We start from the raw sequence: 22066 nt of genomic DNA, 5'->3' as shown, positions 1-22066 counted from the left end.
GCCTCTACCGCTTCTCAGGCTGTCCAGTTTGCTGCATTCGAGGTCCTTGTCGAGCTTCGCTACAACGAGGTCCGAATGCAAAACCACCCAGGTTTCTTTTACTACCCTTCTCTGCACGACAATGGTCGTGTCCGTTTCCAGATCATTGATCTGGAGTCTGATAGTGTTGCTGGCCACCTTGCTCGTTATGTCACTACTAGCTATTTATTGATCCACGAGCTGGCTCGAGAGCTGACTCGTGCCCGTACTGCTTTAGCCGCTGCTTTGGTCACTACTAGATCTGCCACTAGTCCATCTTCTCTAGGATTTACTCCTTATATTCCAGCTCATTCTAGTTCCTCTGTTTCACCGGTTACTCCCCCGAGTAGCTCAGTCACCTCGACGGTGAACCCTCTCAGTACTCCTGCCGAGTGGGTTTCACTTATCACTACTCCTGTAGCCCCGATGCTTCATCCTACCCCTGCCCCTGAGGGAGAGCCCTCGAGGCAGCGTCTCATGTTATCTTTAACACGGAGGTTTCCGTGAACCTCGTCAACTTAGGATCCGAGTCTGCTTCAGGGGAGGACACCGCAGCACCAGCAGAGCAGTAGTACCTCGGAGTATTCACAGTCGTCTGGATAATGTACGGAGGTAGCCATATGAGTCATGATGTTTCGTTGCATGTATGAGAGTAGTTGAACATGTCATGTTGTTTATCTTTCATGTATGAGTCTATGTATAATTATGTTGGGACTTTATTCGCCATATTTTCTTCGCTCTTTTGTTTTATTCTGGGATTTGTCGCTGGCTTTCCCCCAAATTTATTCTTGGATGTTTCTCATCTCGATTGCATTGTCTTTGGAAAAATCCACAATAGGATGACGTGGGGAGGCAGTAGTAGCAACGTTCGTGAGGGAACTCCTGTTCGTCGTTCCACACGACAGGCAGGACATTCACCCGAGCCGTACATTCCGCCACCGCCTCCACCGCCAAATCCACCCTCCACCGAGCAAATTCTGCGTATGTTTCAGGAAAGAAGGAACAATGATCTGCTTGAAATGTTAATAAGTGTGCAAGCTATGGTTGGGTAGAATGGAAATCAGAACTGTCATTACTCAAACTATCAGATTTTCATAGGACCAAGCCACCCGGTTTCAGTCAGATTGTTGACCCATTGGATGCAGACGATTGGTTGCGTACCATTGAGAAAAAGCTTGAGATTGCTCGTACTGAATAAAATGATAAAGTTCCATTTGCAACTCATTACCCTGAAGGCGCTGCTGCCATATGGTGGGAAAATGCAAAAGCCATGTGGCCTGCTGATGAAGAAATCACCTGGGAAAAATTTAAGGATCAATTTTGGAAATATCATATCCCTACTGGAGTTATAAAGGTTAAGCAGTTTGTGGGGGAATATTTGCAAAAATTCAATCATCTGGCCCGTTACTCCCTTTATGACGTGGCCACCGAAGAAAGAAAGATTGACAAATTTCTTGGAGGCTTAAATCCGCAACTCCGGTACCCTCTCAGTATGTTTGATTTCCCATATTTCCAAACTCTGGTAAACAAGGCTTTCATTGCTGAACGGGAGCACAAGCTTATATCAGATAATAGGCCTGCCAACAACGACAACAAGCTTAAGTTTGAGCCAAAGAAGGATGAGCAACCAGTGCAAAAGGCTCGTACCTCGCAGTAGACTCAGGTGGAAAACAAGCCAAATTGGCAACAGAATGTTAACAAGACCACCACTCAAGTCAGGAATATCGTGACCAACCCCATGCATGAGGAGCGTCAGCGCAATAATTCTTGCTTCAGTTGTGGGCAGAACAGACATTATGCCAAACAGTGCCCCAAGAACAACAAGGCAAATGCCTCATTCAGGCCACGAATCAACTTTATAGAGTCATGCTCGACCCAGAAAAACATTATTGGGCATGTGCATCATCTCTTAGCCGATGAAGCACAAGAGAACCCCGAAATCGTCATTGGTATATTTTCTGTAAATGACATACGTGCTGTAATTTTATTTGAATCTGGGGCTCCCGGTTCTTTTATTTCTCGGAGTTTTGCTACCCAAAACAAATTTCCTTGTACACTTTTGGGCAAAAATATGCTGGTACAAACCCCGGGATCTCTAATCAAGAGCAACCTGGTCTGCCGTGATCTGGAAATCAGTATCAACAGAGTCTACTTTCCAACCTCTCTAATAACTATTGAGTCTGAAAAGTTGGATATTATATTGGGTATGAATTGGTTGACCCAATATCAAGTTTGCATAAATTGCGCAACACGAGAAGTCACTTTGACCAGTCCAAATGGGCAAACTACCAAATTCTATGCTCGGAAGAATATACCCAAACAAGAATTGGTTTTCACCGTTGTGGCTGAGTTGGAATTAATTCCTGTGGTCAGCGAGTACCCTGATGTATTTCCAGAAGAACTGCCAGGCATGCCACCAGATCGAGAGCTGGAATTTGCAATAGAGATTGTGCCTGGAACTGCACCGCTATACAAGAAGTATTACCGGATGCCCTCATAAGAATTAGTGGAGCTAAAGAAATAGCTTGATGAATTGCTCCAGAAAGGATATATTTGTCCCAGCACTTCACTGTGGGGATCACCCGCTATTTTCATGGACAAAAAGGATGGCAGCCTCCGCGTGTGCGTGGATTACCCCCGGCTGAATGAGGTCACCATCAAAAATAAATATCTGCTGCCAAGGACTGATGAATTGTTTGATCAGCTCAGTGGGGCTAAGGTATTCTCTAAGATCGATTTATGGACCGGATATCATCAGCTCAAAATTAAAAAGGAAGATATTCCTAAGACCGCATTCACTACTCGGTACGGTCTTTATGAATATACAGTGATGTCCTTTGGTCTCACCAATGCCCCTGCTTTCTTCATGCATATGATGAACAAAGTATTCATGGACTTCCTCGACAAATTCGTGGTAGTCTTCATTGATGAAATCCTCATTTACTCCAAGGGTGAAGGCGAGCACAAGGATCACCTCCGAGCAGTGCTACGACGACTACGCGACCATCGGCTTTATGCCAAATTCAGTAAATGTGAGTTTTGGCTCAAGCAAGTTGGGTTTCTCGGACATGTACTATCCGCCACAGGTATATCCGTGGACCGAAGAAAGGTAAAGGATGTGCTTGATTGGTTGCCGCCCACGACCATGACGCAGATCCAGAGTTTTCTCAGATTAGCTGGATATTACCATCATTTCATTGAAGGGTTTTCCAAGATTGCTAAACCCATGACAGAGCTGCTCAAAAAGGATAAGAAGTTTGAATGGTCGGAGGACTGTGAGAAAAGTTTCAATGAGCTAAAGATACGGCTGACAACCGCACATGTATTGACTCTCCCAGACATTTATCGCATCTTGGATGTGTATTGTGACACCTCCAGGCAAGGCCTCAGTTGCGTACACTGTTCAAGAAGGCGCTATTAGGCGCTCGCCTAGGCACGCTTAAGCGCTGGGCGTTGGCATAGCGCCTCGCTTTGGCCCTAGGCGCTCAAAAAAGCGGCCGGCGAGGTCCTCCGGCGAGAAATCAGCCTCTCCGGCGAGGAATCAGCTTTCTGAGGTGAGAAATCAGTCTCCCCGGCGAGGATTCGACCTCCCCTGCGAGGATTCATCCTTGCCGACGAGGGATTCAACTGCCCCGACGACAAATCGAGCTTCTCCGGCGAGGGATTGAGCTTCTCCGGCGAGGGATCGAGCTTCTCCGAGAAGGGACAGAGGAAGAGGGAGGGAGGCAGCCTCGTGCAACGAGACAGAAAGGGCGAGGGGGGGAGGCGGCGTGAGGAGGAAACCTAAATTTCCTATCGACTGCAGCAGACGAGAGATTTTAGTAGGAGGATATGAAGATGGGCCTATGGTTTAGTGGGCTAGCCCAGCCCATCTAGCTTATTTCTTCACGTTATAGTACTAACGCCTAATTGCGCCTAATTTCGCCTAATCACGCCTAAGCTAGAAAAGCGCAAGTAGGTGCCCAAACGCATAATTAGCGCCTAGCGCTTTTTTGAACTTTGGTTGCGTACTTATGCAAGACGACAAGGTAGTAGCATATGCATCGCGACAGCTACGACCCCACGATGGAAATTATCCTACTCATGATTTGGAATTGGCTGCGGTGGTTCATGCGTTAAAAATTTGGAGACACTACCTTATTGGAAAAAGGTGCAAAAATTTTACCGATCACAAAAGTCTTAAGTACATATTTACTCAGCCAGATTTAAATCTCCGTCAACGAAGATGGCTAGAGTTGGTCAAGGATTATGATCTTGGAATAAATTATCACCCGGGTAAGGCCAATGTGGTTGCCGATGCACTCCCTCAAAAGCCTGTCAGCTTAAATGTCATATGGAAATCCTTGCCTCTCAAACTCCAATAGGAGATTGCTCAGCTCAACCTAGTCATAGTGGATGTTGGCCTCATAATATTTTGGAAGTTACCCCACACTTGAGGAAGAGATCCGCAAGGCCCAGCCAGCTGACATCAAGCTGCAAAAACGTGCCAAGAGCCCGATGGTAGGGCGGACCCCAAATTTCTCCAAGGACAAATTCGGTACCCTCCGATTCCGTGGACGGATTTTGTGTACCCAATCAGCCGGACTTAAAGAAGAAAATCCTGTCGGAAGCACACTAATCCTCATATTCCATTCACCCGGGAGGTACAAAAATGTATGAGGACCTTAGACAAATATCCTGGTGGGATGGAATGAACAAAGACATTGCCTATTTTGTGGTCTGTTGCAACATATGCAACAAGGTGAAGGCAGAGCATCAGAAACCAGCCGGACTCCTCCAACCGATGCCGGTTTCGCAATGGAAATGGGATGACGTTTGTATGGATTTCATTACGGGATTGCCTAAGATACAGCGAGGAAATGATGCAATTTTGGTCATAGTGGACACCTTAACCAAGGTTGCTCACTTCATTCCGATCAACACCAGATATCGAGAAGATCAATTTGCACAGCTGTATGTATCCAGAATCATCAGTCTGCATGGAGTACCCCGAACCATCACTTCCGACCGAGGTTCCCTATTTACCTTCGCTTTTTGGTCCCGTCTCCATCAAGCCTTGGGGACAGCTGTGAAATATAGTACTACTTATCATCCTCAGACCGATGGACAGACAGAGCGGGTAAATCAAATACTTGAAGATATGTTGCGAGCATGTGCTTTAGCCCAAGGACCTAAATGGGAAGGTTGCTTGCCATATGCTGAGTTTTCTTACAACAAGAGCTTCCAGACCAGTCTAAAGATGTCACCGTATGAAGCTCTGTATGGCCGTAAGTGCCACACTCCTTTAAATTGGCCTCAAACTAGAGATAGCCATATCTTCGGAACAGATCTCACGATGGAAGTTGAGAAACAAGTTAAGGAAATCAGGGACAGATTGCAATTAGCCAAATCTCGATAGAAAAGTTATTATGATGCAAAGCACCGACAGATCAAGTTTGAACCCGGAGAACACGTATACCTCCGAGTCACTCCTATGAAAGGTGTCAAGAGATTCCAGACCCGTGGAAAGTTGGCACCCAGGTTTATTGCTCCATTCCCGGTTATGTCCCGAGTGGGTACTGTTGCATATCAGTTGGAACTACCCGCTGAATTGGCAGACGTGCATAGCGTGTTTCATGTTTCACAATTAAGACGCTACATATCTCTGCCTAAGAAAAGGACTGCTATGGTTGAGGTAGAATTGGCAAATGATTTGACCTATGAAGAAAGACCATTTAGAATTTTGAATCATATGGAAAGGGTCACTCGTAGTAAAGTAAGAAGATTTTACAAAGTTCAGATGGAGCATCACACAGAGTCAAAATCAACTTGGGAGCGGGAAGAATTCCTAAGGGCTCATTATCCAGAGTGTTTTTCCCAAGCAACTGAATCTCGAGAACCAGATTCATTCTAACTGGGGGAGGTTTGTGACGGCCTGATTTTTTCCCTCTCTTTTTTTCCTGATTTTCATTTGGATTTATTTTGAAAGTTGGGGTTTTTGAATCTTTTCATATGGACTTAGACACTTGGGTATCCTTGGCTTTCACCCAAGTCCATCATTCCCCTCTCTAATCGTCATTCAACTTCTGATCCATCTCAAAATCATCTTGGGGGTATTTTTCTTAAATGAAAAATTTTCATTTTTCTTCTCTAAAACCCTAGCTAGTTCAATGAGCTCCAAAGTAACCCTCATTTTTCTTGCCCACAAAAATCTGAGAAAATTCCCAAATATTCTTTGAATCCCAAGGCACCTTCCTGAGCAAAAATATTTCATCACTTTTTGAAATATTTTTCCTACAGAAAATATTTTCTATTCTGGACAGAAATGGTGGTTTGTACAGCAACTACCATTTTACTTGCTCCCTTGTGCCTGAATTTTCTTGTGCATCATCACCTTAGTAGATTATGGCTAGCGTCCAAAGTACAGCTCCCAACTCCTAGCCATTTGACCTTAGTAACATCTCAAAGTTACTGACTAGAAACTTACCTGGCGTGTAAAATCTTCTCTAGTACCTATGGAGCCAAACCAAAGCGTGGTAACATTCAAAACTACCACGAACAACATGCCAGACATGAAGTTTGGGCTTAGATCGGCATGAGGTCAGAGTTCACGCAGTGATCGCGTTCGTCGAGGCGGGCTGGCATGCGGGCGACGCACTCTGCGACGCGCCCGAGCCTTTGTTGATCGCATGCTCGCTTCCCCACCTGCCTAAGCATGCCAAACTTCGCCACCATCCTCGTCTCAACGCCATTAACTTCCCCCTGGTGCTCGCCGACGCCGGAGCTCGCCGCAGTGAGCACGGGAATGGTCCGGCCAACCCAACAGTGCGGTGCGCACTGTGCTCGTCGCCTTCTCCTTGTTCCTGTGCTCGTCCCTGTTTGCCAATAGTCGCTGCGTGAGCTGCCTCGCCTTCTACCCCTCTCACTGACGCCGCTCGCCGCCAGGCGCCATGGACAGGTGTCCATCGGTGGAGCCCGAAACCCCCCTCTTCGTTCGCCTATAAATGGAGCCGCCCCAGCCTCCTCGAGCAGCATCCACCACTCCCACACACCCCATAAGCGCGTAGGAAACTGTAGCCCGGCCGGGCAGGCCACGGGCTGCCGTCCTCGAGCTCGAGCTCGCCGGTGATCCCCTCTGGTCGCTGCAGTAGCTCCAGACCCTCCCAGGCCAGGGCGATCCTTCCAGGGCCTCTTGGTCTCTCCGGTGAAGCCATCCCGTCCCACCGGAGCCCCTGAAGTTGCCCCTGCTCGCGGTCTTCCTCATCTCCAGCAACCACCACCCTTTGCCTCCGCTTGTGAGGTTGATTCCGATGCCGTCCGACCGCCCCTAGCTACGCTACGGGTACGGGCAGGTGCGCCTACATCCCTTCTCTCGATCCCTCCCTCTCGTTTTGGCCAAGGAGCCCTTGTCGCCGGCGAGAGCTCCGGCGAAGCCGTGACCCCCTCTGTTTCCTTCTCCCCTCCTTCTCACCTCACTAGCGGGGCCCGCTAGTCATCCACTCTGTACGCGCGCGAAGCGGTACGAGTGGTGGCACCCTGAGGCTTTACGCCTTCGATGTCACCCCCCTAGTCTGTTTATCTAAATTCAAATTCAATTCAATTCCAGGGAGCTTCAAACAGCTATAACTATTTAACCATAACTCCAAATGAATTGATTCTTTTTGCATTATGTTCTTTGCCAAGAAATCTAGCAACTCATCAAAAATGAGATTTTTCTGAGCTGTCTAGAATTTCTGGTGATTTTCCGAAGAGTTCTTAATATTTTCTTCTTGTGTTTAAAATTATTTTCAGAGGGTGAGGCTTCTCTTGAGGATCACCAGAAGGCTTGTGAACCTCATCTGCACTAAGGCAAGCCACAGCAACATTTTAATGGTGCCATTTCAATATTGATGATTTTCTTACTTGAATGAAATGATTAATCCCTGCATTTATATAACTAATATGTTATTTATATTCTATTAAGTGTGTGTTAGCATTATGCTTGATTTACAGAACCTTGAAACTAGCTTAGTTGGTAAAGAAGCTAAGCTCTAATTATGGTAATGATAAAATGATTTGTTATGCATATGAGTAATTGCTTAAAGTTATTTTCTTGCATAAATAAAATAGAGAAATTTGCTAGAAAATATCCTGTAAAGTGCTTGTTTAGCCATTTTACTTAAGTTACAGAATTTTTGAACCTAACTTGGTTGGCAAAGAGAATAGGATTTGCTTGTGGTGATAGTAAAATCTTTGCTATGCATATGAGAAATTAATCGAAGTTATTTTCTTGCATGAGAAAATGATAATACTTGCTGCAAAATATATTGTTAAAGTGAGAGTTACCCTGACCAGGAAAGTAATATAAGTTGTTGATGCTTATGCGTAGTGTGAATGTGGTTGACATCAGTCATTTTCGTTAATATGTGATGAATGTGTAGTATTGCATTTCATGGCATGCTATGACAACGATCATCTTCATTTTAAGTTGAACCTGAATATAACTCAACTTGAATATGTCATTGACTGGGTAATGGTGCCGCTGAATCGAGATTTTCCCAGTGCAACCACATTTGCCTTTGTGGGAAGGCCTTGATTCGCTCCATTGACATGCCTCTGGTCGGTGCCTCCAACTAGGGAAGGTTATGGGCATGCTTACCCTGGCCCAGTAAGGAGGCATAACCTTGTGTGCCCGTTGTTGAGATTATGGTACTGGGTCCCCGAGTGGGATCGTTTTGGCCACGACGGTGGTCGTTGTGTCTTTGGTAGACACGGGGCCACCCAGGACTAGCCCAATGGGGATTGGGTCGGAGTGGCCGGGAGAGTGTCATGGCAATGGAAGGGTTTTGTCGGAATGCTGTTGTACCACCCGAATGGGAGTGTGAAGACATGGGTTCCGTGGTGTGGGTACAGTGTGCTACGTCTGCAAAGTGTATAATCTATCAATAGCCGAGTCCACGGTCACAGACACCTTGTAGTAGGTCCCACCATGAGTCAATGTTTAATAAACCTGCACACTAAGTTATGAAATTTGCACTGATGATGATGGCGGAAAGGCCCTCGAGATGTTCGAGACCCAATATGGGTCGTGGTTGTGATCGCCGTAAGGATCACGAGTTAACCTGGTAAAGACGATGATGGTGGTTTGGTTGTGATCGCTGTAAGGATCACGAGTTACTCTGGTCAAGACCACGATGGAGGTTTGGTTATGATCGCCGTAAGGATCACGAGTTACTCTGGTTAAGACCATGATGGTGGTTTGTTTGTGATCCGAGAACGATCAAGGTTGGTAAGCCGGTCCCGAGGGATGTCTATCCCAAGAACATGAGCACAACATGTTGGAACATTATTGCATTATTAATTGGTTAAATATCATGATATTGTTTGTCATTATGATTATGATTGTTGTGAGCTTGCAAGTACATTCAATGTATTGACCTGGCGTGTCATGCCAGATTTCAGGAAAGTCGCGTTGGAAAGAAGCGCTGCTCGAGTCTAGATCGTGTCCACAGCGGTGTCCCGGTGCTATGGAGTTTCCGCTACAACTTTGTTCCGCTGCCGTGTAGTTGTATGATCGAGGCCCCTTTATGTCCACTAAATAATTTACATATTGTTCAGCCGCATCGTTCGTGCTGCTCGGCCTCGACATCTGTTGTAATATAAACTCTGATCCGCTAGCATAAATAAAGTAGTTGCTTTTCTGTACCAAGATGTTGTGTGTTGCCAGAAGACATGGTCTCTGGGCTGGCAATGCAGGGTAAACCGGTCGCTCTGAGCTGGGGTGCCAAAGTCATTTAGCGCAAAAAATCGGCAAATGCATGAAATATAACAAATGAAGTCATAGGGTTGAAAATTGATGATGTGGCTTTGAATGGTGCATTTTCAACACTCAAAAAGTCTGGAGTTCAAATAAGTTCAAAAAAATGAAAACCCTTTGTAACAGATGAGTTTTTGCCCGAAACCCTGATACTTCGAAAACATTGCCCGTTTTGTACATGAAGTGCATCTAGTTTTTGCCGTAACCCTCTCAACTTTTTAGCACATGCTATCTGGGTGAAATCATGATACCATGCCAACTTTCAACCTTTTCTGAGTTAATCTGTAGTGCTTTTCAATTTCAGGGTCATTTAGCTCAAAAAAATTCAGTAAACTGTGAAAAATAACAAATGAAGTCAGAAACGGTTGAAAATTGATGATGTGGCTTTGAATGGTGCATTTTGAATACACAAAAAGTCTGGAGTACAAATAAGTTAAAAAAATGAAATCCCTTTGTAACAGATGAGTTTTCGGCCGAAACCCTGATACTTTGAAAAAGATTGTCCGTTTTGTACACGAAGTGCATCTAGTTTTTGTCGTAACCCTCTCAACTTTTATGCACATGCTATGTGGGTGAAATGATGAAACCATGCCAACTTTCAACCTTTTCAGAGTTCATTTGAAATGCTTTTGAATTTCAGGGTCATTTATAACAAAAAATCGGTAAATGCATGAAAAATAACAAATGAAGTCACAAAGGGTTCAAAATTGATGGTGTGGCATTTTGAACACACAGAAAGTCTGTCTTTCAAATAAGTTCAAGAAAATGAAATCACTTTGTAACAGATGAGTTTCCATATGAAACCCTTATACTTCGAAAGAGATTGTCCGTTTTGTATAGCAAGTGCATCTAGTATTTTTCGTAACCCTCTCAACTTTTATGCACATGCTATGTGGGTGAAATGATGATAGCATGCCAACTGTGAACATTTTCATAGTTCTTTTGAAATGCTTTTGAATTTCAGGGTCTTATAGCTCAAAAATATCAGTAAATGCACGAAAAATAACAAATGAAGTCACAAAGGATTGAAAATAGATGGTGTGGCTTTGAATGGTGCATTTTGAACACACAAGAAGTCTGCAGTTCAAATAAGTTCAAGAAAATGAAATCCCTTTGTAACAGATGAGTTTTCGTCTGAAACCCTAATACTTAGAAAGAGATTGTCTGTGTTGTACATGAAGTGCATGCAGTTTTTGCCATAACCCTCTCAACTTTTATGCACATGCTATGTGGGTGAAATGATGATACCATGCCAAGTTTTAACATTTTCAGAGTTCATTTGAAATGCTTTTGAATTTCAGGGTCATTTAGAGCAAAAAGTCGGTAAATGCAAAAAAATAACAAATGAAGTCACAAAGGGTTTAAAATTAATGATATGGCTTTGAATGGTGCATTTTGAACACACAGAAAGTCTGGAGTTCAAATAAGTTCAAGAAAATGAAATCCCTTTGTAACAAATGAGTTTCCGTATGAAACCCTTATACTTCGAAAGAGATTGTCTGTTTTGTACACGAAGTGCATCTATTTTTGCCGTAACCCTCTCAACTTTTATGCACATGCTATGTGGGTTAAATGATGATACCATGCCAACTTTCAACCTTTTCAGAGTTCACTTCAAATGCTTCTGAATTTCAGGGACATTTAGGGCAAAAAATTGATAAATGCATGAGAAATAACATATGAAGTCACAAAGGGTTGAAAATTGATCATTTGGCTTTGAATGGTGCATTTTGAAATAACAAAAAGTATGGAGTTGAAATAAGTTCAAACAAATGAAATCCCTTGGTAACAGATGAGTTTCGTCCGAAAATCTGATACTTCGAAAGAGATTGTACATTTTGTACACAAAGTGCATCCAATTTTACCCGTAACCCTCTCAACTTTTTAGCACATGCTATGTGGGTGAAATGATGATACCGTGCCAACTTTCAAACTTTTCAGAGTTCATTTGTAGTGCTTTTCAATTTCAGGGTCATTTAGCTCAAAAAAATCAGTAAATGCATAAATATAACAAATGAAGTCAGAAACGGTTTGAAAATTGATGATGTGGCTTTGAATGGTGCATTTTGAACACACATAAAGTCTGCAGTTCAAATAAGTTCAAGAAAATGAAATCCCTTTGTAACAGATGAGTGTCCGTATGAAACCCTTATACTTCAAAAGAGATTGTCCGTTTTTTACACGAAGTGCATCTATTTTTTGCCGTAACCCTCTCAACTTTTATGCACATGCTATGTGGGTGAAATGATGATACCATGCCAACTTTCAACCTTTTCAGAGTTCATTTGAAATGCTTTTGAATTTCATGGACATTTAGAGCAAAAAATTGATAAATGCATGAAAAATAACATATGAAGTCACAAAGGGTTGAAAATTGATGATTTGGCTTTGAATGGTGCATTTTGAACACACAAAAAGTATGGAGTTCAAATAAGTTCAAAAAAATGAAATCCCTTTGTAACAGATGAGTTTTGTCCGAAAATCTGATACTTCGAAAGAGATTGTACATTTTGTACACAAAGTGCATCCAATTTTTCTCGTAACCCTCTCAACTTTTTAGCACATGCTATGTGGGTGAAATGATGATACCATGTCAACTTTCAACCTTTTCAAAGTTGTGTTGAAATGCTTTTGAATTTCAGGGTCATTTAGAGCAAAAAATCGGTAAATGCATAAAAATAACAAATGAAGTCACAAAGGGTTTAAAATTGATGATATGGCTTTGAATGGTGCATTTTGAACACACAGAAAGTCTGGAGTTCAAATAAGTTCAAGAAAATGAAATCCCTTTGTAACAAATGAGTTTCCGTATGAAACCCTTATACTTCAAAAGAGATTGTCCGTTTTGTACACGAAGTGCATCTAGTCATTGTCGTAACCCTATCAACTTTTATGCACATGCTATGTCGGTGAAATTATGATACCATGCCAACTGTGAACATTTTCATAGTTCATTAGAAATGCTTTATAATTTCAGGGTCTTATAGCTCAAAAAAATCAGTAAATGCACGAAAAATAACAAATGAAGTCACAAAGGGTTGGAAATTGATGATGTGGCTTTGAATGGTGCATTTTGAACACACAAGAAGTCTGCAGTTGAACTAAGTTCAAGAAAATGAAATCCCTTTGTAACAGATGAGTTTTCGTCCAAAACCCTGATACTTCGAAAGAGATTGTCCGTGTTGTACATGAAGTGCATCCATTTTTTGCCGTAACCCTCTCAACTTTTATGCACATGCTATGTGGGTGAAATGATGATACCATGCCAACTTTCAACCTTTTTAGAGTTCATTTGAAATGCTTTTGAATTTCAGGGTCTTTAGAGCAAAAAATCGGTAAATGCATGAAAAAAATAACAAATGAAGTCACAAAGGGTTGAAAATTGATGCTGTGGCTTTGAATGGTGCATTTTGAACACACAAAAAGTATGGAGTTCAAATAAGTTCAAAAAATGAAATCCCTTTGTAACAGATGAGTTTCCGTATGAAACCCTTATACTTAGAAAGAGATTGTCCGTTTTGTACATGAAGTGCATATAGTTTTTGCCGTAACCCTCTCAACTTTTATGCACATGCTATGTGGGTGAAATGATGATACCATGCCAACTATGAACATTTTCATTGTTCATTTGAAATGCTTTTGAATTTTAGGGTGATTTAGCTCAAAAAACAATAAATGCATAAAAATAACAAATGAAGTCAGAAAGGGTTGAAAATTGATGATGTTGCTTTGAATGGTGCATTTTGAACACACGGAAATTTTGGATTTCAAATAAGTTCAAGAAAATGAAATCCCTTCATAACAGATGAGTTTCCGTATGAAACCCTTATACTTCGAAAGAGATTGTTCGTTTTGTACACGAAGTGCATCTAGTCATTGCCGTAACCCTCTCAACTTTTATGCACATGCTATGTGGGTGAAATGATGATACCATGCCAAGTTTCAACATTTTCAGAGTTCATTTGAAATTCTTTTGAATTTCAGGGTCATTTAGAGCAAAAAATCGGTAAATGCAAAAAAATAACAAATGAAGTCACAAAGGGTTTAAAACTGATGGTATGGCTTTGAATGGTGCATTTTGAACACACAGAAAGTCTGGAGTTCAAATAAGTTCAAGAAAATGAAATCCCTTTGTAACAAATGAGTTTCCGTATGAAGCCCTTATACTTCGAAAGGGATTGTCTGTTTTGTACACAAAGTGCATCTATTTTTGCCGTAACCCTCTCAACTTTTCTGCACATGCTATGTGGGTTAAATGATGATACCATGCCAACTTTCAACCTTTTCAGAGTTCATTTGAAATGCTTTTGAATTTCAGGGACATTTAGAGCAAAAAATTGATAAATGCATGAAAAATAACATATGAAGTCACAAAGGGTTGAAAATTGACATTTGGCTTTGAATGGTGCATTTTGAACACACAAAAACTATGGAGTTCAAATAAGTTCAAAAAATGAAATCCCTTGGTAACAGATGACTTTCGTCCGAAAATCTGATACTTCGAAAGAGATTGTACATTTTGTACACAAAGTGCATCCAATTTTACCCGTAACCCTCTCAATTTTTAGCACATGCTATGTGGGTGAAATGATGATACCATGCCAACTTTCAACCTTTTCAAAGTTCATTTGTAGTGCTTTTCAATTTCAGGGTCATTTAGCTCAAAAAAATTAGTAAATGCATAAAAATAACAAATGAAGTCAAAAAGGGTTGAAAATTGATGATGTGGCTTTGAATGGTGCATTTTGAACACACAGAAAGTCTGCAGTTCAAATAAGTTTAAGAAAATGAAATCCCTTTGTAACAGATGAGTTTCCGTATGAAACCCTTATACTTCGAAAGAGATTGTCCGTTTTGTACACAAAGTGCATCTAGTTTTTGCCGTAACCCTCTCAACTTTTATGCACATGCGATGTGGGTGAAATGATGATACCATGCCAACTTTCAACCTTTTCAAAGTTCATTTGTAGTGCTTTTCAATTTCAGGGTCATTTAGCTCAAAAAAATCAGTAAATGCATAAAAATAACAAATAATGTCAGAAAGGGTTGAAAATTGATGATGTGGATTTGAATGGTGCATTTTGAACACACAGAAGCTCTGGAGTTCAAATAAGTTCAATAAATGAAATCCCTTTGTAATAGATGAGTTTCCGTATGAAACCCTTGTACTTTGAAAGAGATTGTCCGTTTTGTACACGAAGTGCACCTAGTTTTTGCCGTAACCGTCTCAACTTTTTAGCACATGCTATGTGGGTGAAATGATGATACCAAGCCAACTTTCAACCTTTTCAGAGTTCATTTGAAATGCTTTTTGAATTTCCGGGTCATTTAGCTCCAAAAATTAGTAAATGCATAAAAATAACAAATGAAGTCAGAAAGGGTTGAAAATTTATGATGTGGCTTTGAATGGTGCATTTTGAACACACAGAAAGTCTGGAGTTCAAATAAGTTCAAGAAAATGAAATCCCTTTGTAACAAATGAGTTTCCATATGAAACCCTTATACTTTGAAAGAGATTGTCCGTTTTGTACACGAAGTGCACCTAGTTTTTGCCGTAACCGTCTCAACTTTTTAGCACATGCTATGTGGGTGAAATGATGATACCATGCCAACTTTCAACCTTTTCAGAGTTCATTTGAAATGCTTTTGAATTTCAGGGTCATTTGGAGCAAAAAATCGGTAAATGCATGAAAAATAACAAATGAAGTCACAAAGGGTTGAAAATTGATGATGTGGCTTTGAATGGTGCATTTTGAACACACAAAAAGTATGGAGTTCAAATAAGTCCAAGAAAATGAAATCCCTTTGTAACAGATGAGTTTCCGGATGAAACCCTTATACTTCGAACGAGATTGTCCGTTTTGTACACGAAGTGCATCTAGTTTTTGCCATAACCCTCTCAACTTTCATGCACATGCTATGTGGGTGAAATGATGATACCATGCCAACTTTCAACCTTTTCAGAGTTCATTTGTATTGCTTTTAAATTTCAGGGTCATTTAGCTCAAAAAACCAGTAAATGCATAAAAATAACAAATGAAGTCAGAAAGGGTTTGAAATTGATGATGTGGCTTCGAATGGTACATTTTGAACACACAAAAAGTGTGGAGTTCAAATAAGTTCAAGAAAATGAAATCCCTTTCTAACACATGAGTTTCCGTATGAAACCCTTATACTTCGAAAGAGATTGTCCGTTTTGAACACGAAGTGCATCTACTTTTTGCCGTAACCCTCTCAACTTTTATGCACAAGCTATGTGGGTGAAATGATGATACCATGCCAAGTTTCAAACTTTTCAGAGTTCATTTGAAATGCTTTTGAATTTCAAGGTCATTTAGAACAAAAAATCGGTAAATGCATGAAAATAACAAATGAAGTCACAAAGGGTTGAAAATTGATGATGCGGCTTTGAATGGTGCAACTTGTACACACAGAAAGTCTCGAGTGCAAATAAGTTCAAAAAAATGAAATCCCTTGGTAACACATGAGTTTCCGTATGAAACCCTTATAATTCGAAAGAGATTGCCCATTTTGTACATGAAGTACATCTAGTTTTTGCCGTAACCCTCTCAACTTTTATGCACATGCTATGTGGGTGAAATGATGATACCATGCCAACTTTCAACCTTTTCAGAGTTCATTTGAAATGCTTTTTGAAATTTCGGGTCATTTAGCTCAAAAAATTAGTAAATGCATAAAAATAACAAATGAAGTCAGAAAGGGTTGAAAATTGATGATGTGGCTTTAAATGGTGCATTTTTTACACACAGAAGCTCTGGAGTTCAAATAAGTTCAATAAATGAAATCCCTTTGTAATAGATGAGTTTCCGTATGAAACCCTTATACTTTGAAAGAGATTGTCCATTTTGTACACGAAGTGCACCTAGTTTTTGCCGTAACCATCTCAACTTTTTAGCACATGCTATGTGGGTGAAATGGTGATACCATGCCAACTTTCAACCTTTTCAGAGTTCATTTGAAATGCTTTTGAATTTCAGGGTCATTTAGAGCAAAAAATCGGTAAATGCATGAAAAATAACAAATGAAGTCACAAAGGGTTGAAAATTGATGATGTGGCTTTGAATGGTGCATTTTGAACACACAAAAAGTATGGAGTTCAAATAAGTTCAAGAAAATGAAATCCCTTCGTAATAGATGAGTTTCCGTATGAAACCTTTGTACTACGAAAGAGATTATCCGTTTTGTACACGAAGTGCATCTAGTTTTTGCCGTAACCCTCTCAACTTTTATGCACATGCTATGTGGGTGAAATGATGATACCATGCCAACTTTCAACCTTTTCAGAGTTCATTTGAAATGCTTTTGAATTTCAGGGTCATTTAGATCAAAAAATCGGTAAATACATGAAAAATAACAAATGAAGTCACAAAGGGTTGAAAATTGATGATGCAGCTTTGAATGGTGCATTTTGAACACACAAAAAGTATGGAGTTCAATTAAGTTCAAAAAAATGAAATCCCTTTGTAACAGATGAGTTTTCGTCTGAAAATCTGATACTTCGAAAGAGATTGTGCATCCAATTTTTCCCGTAACCCTCTCATCTTTTTAGCACATGCTATGTGGGTGAAATGATGATACCATGCCAACTTTCAACCTTTTCAGAGTTCATTTGTAGTGCTTTTAAATTTCAGGGTCATTTAGCTCAAAAAAACAGTAAATCAATAAAAATAACAAATGAAGTCAGAAAGGGTTGAAAATTGGTGATGTGGCTTCGAATGGTGCATTTTGAACACACAGAAAGTCTGCAGTTCAAATAAGTTCAAGAAAATGAAATCCCTTTTTAACAGATGAGTTTCCGTATGAAACCCTTATAATTCGAAAGAGATTGTCCATTTTGTACACGAAGTACATCTAGTTTTTGCCCTAACCCTCTCAACTTTTATGCACATGCTATGTGGGTGAAATGATGATACCATGCCAACTTTCAACCTTTTCAGAGTTCATTTGAAATGCTTTTTGAATTTCCGGGTCATTTAGTTCAAAAAATTAGTAAATGCATAAAAATAACAAATGGAGTCAGAAAGGGTTGAAAATTGATGATGTGGCTTTGAATGGTGCATTTTGAACACACAGAAACTCTGGAGATCAAATAAGTTCAATAAATGAAATCACTTTGTAATAGATGAGTTTCCGTATGAAACCCTTATACTTTGAAAGAGATTGTCTGTTTTGTACACGAAGTGCACCTAGTTTTTGCCGTAACCGTCTCAACTTTTTAGCACATGCTATGTGGGTGAAATGATGATACCATGCCAACTTTCAACCTTTTCAGAGTTCATTTGAAATGCTTTTGAATTTCAGGGTCATTTAGAGCAAAAAAACGGTAAATGCATGAAAAATAACAAATGAAGTCACAAAGGGTTGAAATTTGATGATGTGGCTTTGAATGGTGCATTTTAAACACATAGAAAGTCTGGAGTTCAAATAAGTCCAAGAAAATGAAATCCCTTTGTAACAGATGAGTTTCCGTATGAAACCCTTATACTTCGAAAGAGATTGTCCGTTTTGTACACGAAGTGCATCTAGTTTTTGCCATAACCCTCTCAACTTTCATGCACATGCTATGTGGGTGAAATGATGATACCATGCCATCTTTCAACCTTTTCAGAGTTCATTTGTATTGCTTTTAAATTTCAGGGTCATTTAGCTCAAAAAATCAGTAAATGCATAAAAATAACAAATGAAGTCAGAAACGGTTTGAAATTGATGATGTGGCTTCGAATGGTACATTTTGAACACACAAAAAGTGTGGAGTTCAAATAAGTTCAAGAAAATGAAATCCCTTTCTAACAGATGAGTTTCCGTATGAAACCCTTATACTTCGAAAGAGATTGTCCGTTTTGTACACGAAGTGCATCTACTTTTTGCCGTAACCCTCATAACTTTTATGCACAAGCTATGTGGGTGAAATGATGATACCATGCCAAGTTTCAACCTTTTCAGAGTTCATTTGAAATGCTTTTGAATTTTAGGGTCATTTAGAGCAAAAAATCGGTAAATGCATGAAAATAACAAATGAAGTCACAAAGGGTTGAAAATTGAATATGAGGCTTTGAATGGTGCAATTTGTACACACAGAAAGTCTCGAGTGCAAATAAGTTCAAAAAAATGAAATCCCTTGATAACACATGAGTTTCCGTATGAAACCCTTATAATTCGAAAGAGATTGTCCATTTTGTACATGAAGTACATCTAGTTTTTGCCGTAACCCTCTCAACTTTTATGCACATGCTATGTGGGTGAAATGATGATACCATGCCAACTTTCAACCTTTTCAGAGTTCATTTGAAATGCTTTTTGAATTTCCGGGTCATTTAGCTCAAAAAATTAGTAAATGCATAAAAATAACAAATGAAGTCAGAAAGGGTTGAAAATTGATGATGTGGCTTTGAATGGTGCATTTTGAACACAAAGAAGCTCTGGAGTTCAAATAAGTTCAATAAATGAAATCCCTTTGTAATAGATGAGTTTCCGTATGAAACCCTTGTACTTTGAAAGAGATTGTTTGTTTTGTACACGAAGTGCACCTAGTTTTTGCCGTAACCGTCTCAACTTTTTAGCACATGCTATGTGGGTGAAATGATGATACCAAGCCAACTTTCAACCTTTTCAGAGTTCATTTGAAATGCTTTTTGAATTTCCGGGTCATTTAGCTCAAAAAATTAGTAAATGCATAAAAATAACAAATGAAGTCAGAAAGGGTTGAAAATTGATGATGTGGCTTTGAATGGTGCATTTTGAACACACAGAAGCTCTGGAGTTCAAATAAGTTCAATAAATGAAATCCCTTTGTAATAGATGAGTTTCCGTATGAAACCCTTATACTTTGAAAGAGATTGTCCGTTTTGTACACGAAGTGCACCTAGTTTTTGCCGTAACCGTCTCAACTTTTTAGCACATGCTATGTGGGTGAAATGATGATACCAAGCCAACTTTCAACCTTTTCAGAGTTCATTTGAAATGCTTTTGAATTTCAGGGTCATTTAGAGCAAAAAATCGGTAAATGCATGAAAAATAACAAATGAAGTCACAAAGGGTTGAAAATTGATGATGTGGCTATGAATGGTGCATTTTGAACACACAGAAAGTCTGCAGTTCAAATAAGTTCAAGAAAATGAAATCCCTTTTTAACAGATGAGTTTCCGTATGAAACCCTTATAATTCGAAAGAGATTGTCCATTTTGTACACGAAGTACATCTAGTTTTTGCCGTAACCCTCTCAACTTTTATGCACATGCTATGTGGGTGAAATTATGATACCATGCCAACTTTTAACCTTTTCAGAGTTCATTTGAAATGCTTTTTGAATTTCCGGGTCATTTAGCTCAAAAAATTAGTAAATGCATAAAAATAACAAATGAAGTCAGAAAGGGTTGAAAATTGATGATGTGGCTTTGAATGGTGCATTTTGAACACACAGAAACTCTGGAGTTCAAATAAGTTCAATAAATGAAATCCCTTTGTAATAGATGAGTTTCCATATGAAACCCTTATACTTTGAAAGAGATTGTTCGTTTTGTACATGAAGTGCACCTAGTTTTTGCCGTAACCGTCTCAACTTTTTAGCACATGCTATGTGGGTGAAATGATGATACCATGCCAACTTTCAACCTTTTCAGAGTTCATTTGAAATGCTTTTGAATTTCAGGGTCATTTAGAGCAAAAAATCGGTAAATGCATGAAAAATAACAAATGAAGTCACAAAGGGTTGAAAATTGATGATGTGGCTTTGAATGGTGCATTTTGAAGACATAAAAAGTCTGGAGTTCAAATAAGTCCAAGAAAATGAAATCCCTTTGTAACAGATGAGTTTCCATATGAAACCCTTATACTTCGAAAGAGATTGTCCGTTTTGTACACGAAGTGCATCTAGTTTTTGCCATAACCCTCTCAACTTTCATGCACATGCTATGTGGGTGAAATGATGATACCATGCCATCTTTCAACCTTTTCAGAGTTCATTTGTATTGCTTTTAAATTTCAGGGTCATTTAGCTCAAAAAATCAGTAAATGCATAAAAATAACAAATGAAGTCAGAAAGGGTTTGAAATTGATGATGTGGCTTCGAATGGTACATTTTGAACACACAAAAAGTGTGGAGTTCAAATAAGTTCAAGAAAATGAAATCCCTTTCTAACAGATGAGTTTCCGTATGAAACCCTTATACTTCGAAAGAGATTGTCCGTTTTGTACACGAAGTGCACCTACTTTTTGTCGTAACCCTCTCAACTTTTATGCACAAGCTATGTGGGTGAAATGATGATACCATGCCAAGTTTCAACCTTTTCAGAGTTCATTTGAAATGCTTTTGAATTTCAGGGTCATTTAGAGCAAAAAATCGGTAAATGCATGAAAATAACAAATGAAGTCACAAAGGGTTGAAAATTGAATATGCGGCTTTGAATGGTGCAATTTGTACACACAGAAAGTCTCGAGTGCAAATAAGTTCAAAAAAATGAAATCCCTTTATAACACATGAGTTTCCGTATGAAACCCTTATAATTCGAAAGAGATTGTCCATTTTGTACATGAAGTACATCTAGTTTTTGCCGTAACCCTCTCAACTTTTATGCACATGCTATGTGGGTGAAATGATGATACCATGCCAACTTTCAACCTTTTCAGAGTTCATTTGAAATGCTTTTTGAATTTCCGGGTCATTTAGCTCAAAAAATTAGTAAATGCATAAAAATAACAAATGAAGTCAGAAAGGGTTGAAAATTGATGATGTGGCTTTGAAGGGTGCATTTTGAACGCACAGAAGCTCTGGAGTTCAAATAAGTTCAATAAATGAAATCCCTTTGTAAGAGATGAGTTTCCATATGAAACCCTTATACTTTGAAAGAGATTATCCGTTCTATACATGAAGTGCACCTAGTTTTTGCCGTAACCGTCTCAACTTTTTAGCACATGCTATGTGGGTGAAATGATGATACCATGCCAACTTTCAACCTTGTCGGAGTTCATTTGAAATGCTTTTGAATTTCAGGGTCATTTAGAGCAAAAAATCGGTAAATGCATGAAAAATAACAAATGAAGCACAAAGGGTTGAAAATTGATGATGTGGCTTTGAATGGTGCATTTTGAACACACGGAAAGTCTGCAGTTCAAATAATTTAAGAAAATGAAATCCCTTTGTAACACATGAGTTTCCATATGAAACCCTTATACTTCCAAAGAGATTGTCCGTTTTGTACACGAAGTGCATCTAGTCATTGTCGTAACCCTCTCAACTTTTATGCACATGCTATG

The sequence above is a fragment of the Triticum aestivum genome, chromosome 3A (genome assembly GCF_018294505.1).
Source record: "Triticum aestivum cultivar Chinese Spring chromosome 3A, IWGSC CS RefSeq v2.1, whole genome shotgun sequence".
Lineage (NCBI taxonomy): Eukaryota > Viridiplantae > Streptophyta > Magnoliopsida > Poales > Poaceae > Triticum > Triticum aestivum.
Note: the sequence above shows the minus strand (reverse complement) of the source record.